Below are 5697 nucleotides of genomic sequence, written 5' to 3'. Positions count from 1 at the left end.
TTCCTCCTGTCCCAATACCATGTTCAGCCTTCATTCTGGATTCAGTAGTTCCTCGCGGTTGTCTTGACCTTGGTCACTCCCTACCAGTCCTTAGCCAGTCTTTAACCTGAAATATTTTGCCTTTCTTTTTTCTCCAGTAAAATTGAATTTTTTTAGTTGTACTTTGCATTTCCTGTTTTCTAAGCAAATCTGTTATACAAAATCTGAACGAGGCATCAAATTTACATAAATTAAAAATATTAGAATTTACATCTTAGCCACAATAATGCACTTTCTCAATTTTATGTGGCAAAGAATTAACTTATCCACCCTAAAACTCTAATCTTGCTCCTTCAGATTGCTTTTTGTTCCCAAAACACAAATAACACTTAAATGAAACACTGTTTGAGTTCACTGAGAACATTAAAATCCATTTTGACAGATTGGAGGAGATGTTAGAGATAAGGAACCACTGCCTTCAGAAGTTTATAGACCCAGATAGAGCATATTTTGAGAAACAGTAGCTTCATAGTTTGATATTCTTGTTTAATAAAGTAATTCAATTTTGTTGCAATGCCTTTTGACTTGCCTTTCTATCCTAGATTCACAAATGAATGAAAAAAATTCCCCAGTCTGGAATTTTGAATTGGAATTTTAGGATTTTTAGGATGAGATGATGGAATTACAACTTGTATTGACCATGATTTTTAGGGTTTTGACTATTATGTAATTATGAAGTATCTCCCTTGTCATGATCTGAAGCAACTAGCCAAACTTTGATTGGGACGTGGAGCAGGTCCTTCAGACTAAGGAACTCCATGCTGAGAATCTCCTAAACCCAAAAGAAGATTGGTGCCAAGATACATGGAAATCTCCAAGGAATATTGACTCAGAATGTTGAACTTATTTTCAATGTATGACTGTAATATAAATACAAATTGTATAATGCTGGCATCATTTAAAAGATGTGGCTGTGGTTTTTGCTACTGTCATCTGATTACAAACCCTAGTGACACCCTGTGTGTAGAGTATATCTATTCCAGATAGTATAACTATGAAATACAATACAATTTTAAAAGTGTTTTTTTATCAGCATATTAGTTAGGTATTATCATTTCAGATAGGTAAAAGTAAACAAAAGTGATAAAATTTATACCAAAATGACTACCATCTTCTCTGTGCTAAAATGTCTCTGTGCTAAAAGTCACTGAATTCTTTCTTTTCATTTGCTTCTAATAGAAAAAGAACCACTTTACACAGAGGAGAGAGAGCAGAGACAACAATTGCTGTTAAACATTACACTTCCCATATCCAATACCAAAGGAATAACATTTATGGTATTTTAGAGTTGAATTTTCATTTCTCAAAAGTAATAAAATTGAAAGTACAATCATGTGTTGCTTAGGGCCCGTAATTCATTCTGTAAAACCAGACAATATGAGATTTGTTGTGCCAACACTGTATTATGAGCCAGTTCCATTGCTAACTTTGCCTTTAAGTAAAATGTATGCATGAATCAGAGCAGCTAGGTATGTTGTGTAAAATTAGTAACTCAAATATTTGTTTGGCTATATAATATGTAGCATAATTTTCTGTGCATGAAACAATTAAAGAAATATGTCCAGATAGTAATAGTAAAAACTTTCTTATATTTGTCAAAAAGTAGTGCTCACTTGTTCTTAACAACCATTGTATGTATCTCAAAATTTTAATATAATAAGCTTTATGAAGACTGAGGATGTGTTTGTATATGTAATTGGACATTGCTCAAATGGATGTTACTCAGAGCATGACTATACGATCAATCAAAACCATAATAACAGTACTTACCAATATAAAAAATAGCATGTAGTCTGTTAAAGCATGCTTCACTAAGAGAAAAACTTATCAATTAATATTAAAGGGTTTTATAACTTTCCTCCAAAAATCAGGAACTATTTCCCTGTTTGCATCTGTGCTTATTTGCATTGACTCGATGGGATGGGTTTGGCAGGGAGTTCACAAAATGAACAGAAGTAATAATAAAACCGTACAACCGGATACAACCGAAATTCAGTACCTTCCATAAAATAACAATGAAAAATATATCCTATTCATGTATTAATCACCTTATTTAAACCAGCTATGGTGCTAGTTTGGAAAAATGCTGCTATAGAGGAAGACAGATAGTCTGTTGATTTAAAGAACCAAGTCCATACCATTTGACAGTGCGCTAACCAGTATCCAAGATAGCATCCCATAATTCACAAACGCTGGTGTATACATTCTTATGTCATAACCTCTCAAACTGTGCACCCAATGTATTCTTGTGAAATATTACAGAGCATGATGACCTAAGCTAAGCTGCAAAAGACGTTGAAATGGCCTTCTTACTCTCTGGCGTCGTTCAATCTACAAGAAACGCGTTGCCTTTTGTGAGGCCCGCCCTAAAGAGAGATCTATCTAGGGAGGAAATGAAGTCTTGTGACAAACAGTCAACAAGAAAGAGCTCCCAGCTAATAGAAATGAGCATGAACCGTCTTGGGCACCGATTCACTAGCCCAGTTAAACTTCTGAAGATTAGAGTCCTAGCCAGAATCTGAATTTCAATTTCATAAAAGTCATCTACCAGACTAGCTAGTCCTGTATGTTGCTCTGCTGTTAGTTGACACAGAGCCACCTCCAACTCTCGGAGACCTTGTTGTGTACAACTATGCACTGGTCTTACCCACCCCCGGGTGGTTACTATGGGTGAGTCCATTGCCGTGGCCGTTTGTCACTCCGAATCCATTTGTGCAATTCCTGAAGTTCCGACCGACAGAAAATATGTGACATTAGACTTATTACTGTTATGTTAATCCTTTATAATGGAAAAGCCCTTTTCTATGCACTAACTGTAATATAGACAGAACGGCGTGTTAAAAAAAAAACCCCACAGTATTTAAGTGCACATTTTTACGTCTGTGGATATAAGGGAAAGAGTGAAATGCATCCATATTCAAAACGACACCAAGAGAGCGTTTATCAGGTAAAAAAACTGTGAAGTTAGCACATCCTGTTTCTCAAGGAAAAGCCCAGTGGGTGATAACAGATTTTCAAAGAAAAAGTGAACACAATAAATTCCTCTCGCGCAATTCATCATGCCAACACTGTGCCACATGGATCGCTGCCCACTGATGCGCAGCAAGACAAAGATTGGAGGATGTTTAACCAGGTGCCTGCAGGGCCGTCCTTGTTGTAGACCAAAATGTTCCGAACGGCTCCTCGCAGACTGTTGGCACTAATGAAGAGAGGATGTCTAAAACCATATGGAATTCTCTACTTGCCTTAATTAAAATTAATTGTCCCATGAATGATTAATGCTTATTCTGAGTTTTTCATACTTCTTATATTACTGAGATACTAAACAATGGAACTCATCTCCATTTTATGTTACTTTTTCAATTATCATTTTTAAAGTAATTAATTACTGCATCTGTCTTCGTTCATGAAGTTCACTAAATTTGACTAATTGCTCATTTTTAAGCATTTAGTAATTACTATATAACATTTTCCTGAAGATATTTTTGATTTTGATACAGGTTTAAATTTTATATGATATCATGAAAAGCAAATATCTAATGATATAGATAATCCCTCAATGGATTGTTTGGCTTTATCCATAATGGAAATATATACTACATTACTCAAATTCTGGATAACTAAATCCAGACATGTAAACACCTCTGTAAAAGTTGTTTTTCCAAATATTTCATTTTTCATCCTGTTTTATTAGACCGTAATAAATAGTATGTTTCTTTGCATAACATTTTTGTTAAGTCACTGCCACATTCAAGAGGCTATGCCTTCTAAATTAACCAATTCGGTACAAACTTAAGGAGCAAAAGAACCACAGCAGTGTTTATTTACCCTTGCAGAGGGACGGTCAGGATTGAAAGGATTTTTGTGATAGAACCTGATCAGCTGTCTTCTTCAGAAGGAAAGGTCTTCTTTGTCATGGAGCTATAATGGCTCTGAACACATAAAAAATACCAATTTGCTTGAGGATTTACATTTTTAGGGGGGTGATAAATTAGAGCTAAGCATCTTTTCAGATACACTTTAAGTAAAGTATATTATTAAGTAAACTAACCAAATGGACCACTTTGGCTCATTATTGTTAGTTCGATGCTCTCAAAATCAGTGAACTAATTTTCATTGTCCTAAATTTATAAGAAAGCTAATGACACCAAAGTCCATGTCTTTATTAGAGCATGTTAAGGTTTTACTTGGATACACTTAGGTCCCATTACATATTTTTATTGATTTATGTCTACAGTGCAGTGAATTATTTAATATGGCTCTTCGAGTTATAATCTTTGCAACTCCCATAGAATGACTTTTTTCCTGATGGATCTGAGCCGGAGAAGGTTAAAAAGGTACCAATGGGATTCTGATATTTAGCTGTGACTTACTGTTAACAGGGCTCATGGTGATTTCCTGCCTGCTGGGTATAACATGAGCTGTCTACAAAGCAGGAGAGCAGGATTTCATTACTGGCAAGAGAGAAGAGTTAAGAGCGCAGTGTGTCCATTGGAGACCTAGATTCCTGCACATTCAACCTCCTTGCTCCAGCAGACCACTCTGACACCACAAGAGCAGCAAGGAGTGGCAGCAGCAGAGGCAAGAGTGAGAGACTGAGACATGGCAGGGTACAACCATGCCCACAGAGCAACTAAAACTGAGTGATTTGGTGCAGGAGACTGGCTTGTGGATGGGAGGTCCTTTAGGCCCTTAATTGGGTGAGCTAGATTTACTAACCCAATAGCTAGAGCTCAGTGCTTTAAGGTTCAGGCTCATGGTGGAGTGGCACACCCTTTGGCATTTATTGGATGTCCTACAAAGTGACAAAAGGAGTTAACTCATCATAGTTGTCTCTGAAAACAAAGAGGATCACAAATCAATTCATGTGGCTTCTAGAAGCTGAGACTAGTCACTTCCAAGACCTAGAGGAGAAATGAGGACCTCACTTGTACAGTAGCACAGACATAGTTTCTGCCCTAACCCACAAAAACCGGAAACCCAGCTCACCATCAGATCCTCCAGATTAAGAACCCACAGAATACAACACAGTGATTTTAGACCAGCAATACCCTAAGCAATCTTAGACACTCCAGTAGAGAATCGAGTCTGGAAATTTGTTAACTACAAAACTAGGAGGTAATCACAGAGCATTGTCTCAGTCCATAAAATTCATGATGACTTCCTAAAGCAGAAAAAGAACCCCAGACATTCATTACTGCATTTTATATTTTAAAAAATGCTGTACAACTCAGTAGCTCTTACTCAAATACTGGGATTTAGAGCAATGCCTCATACAGCCATTACTAATCCTTGATCTGTCTCCACGTTGTATCTACTATTTCTTTACATACCATAAGTTTTATAATTTTTAAAATTTTAATCTTGCATTTTTGGGAGAGCATCTTTCAATGATTTCCTGAGAGAGGAAAAGAACTATTTCAGTTTGGAGGACTTTCTTGTCTGAACATAATTTTGGTTCGCCTTCATATTAGATCAATAAGTTGTCTGGATATAAAATTCTAGTTTGGAAAATACCTTTTTGGTTTTGAAAGATATTTTCTAGTCTTTCTGTCCAAATATTGAATAACAAGACACCTAGAATAATCTCACTTTTTGCTTGCACCATTATTCCACATTCTTTTTTTTCCTGATTCTTTTAATAAATTTATTGGGGCT

Source organism: Echinops telfairi, unplaced genomic scaffold, assembly GCF_000313985.2.
Source record: "Echinops telfairi isolate 266 unplaced genomic scaffold, ASM31398v2 ScPeMD7_7468;HRSCAF=8506_0, whole genome shotgun sequence".
NCBI classification, from domain to species: domain Eukaryota; kingdom Metazoa; phylum Chordata; class Mammalia; order Afrosoricida; family Tenrecidae; genus Echinops; species Echinops telfairi.
Note: the sequence above shows the minus strand (reverse complement) of the source record.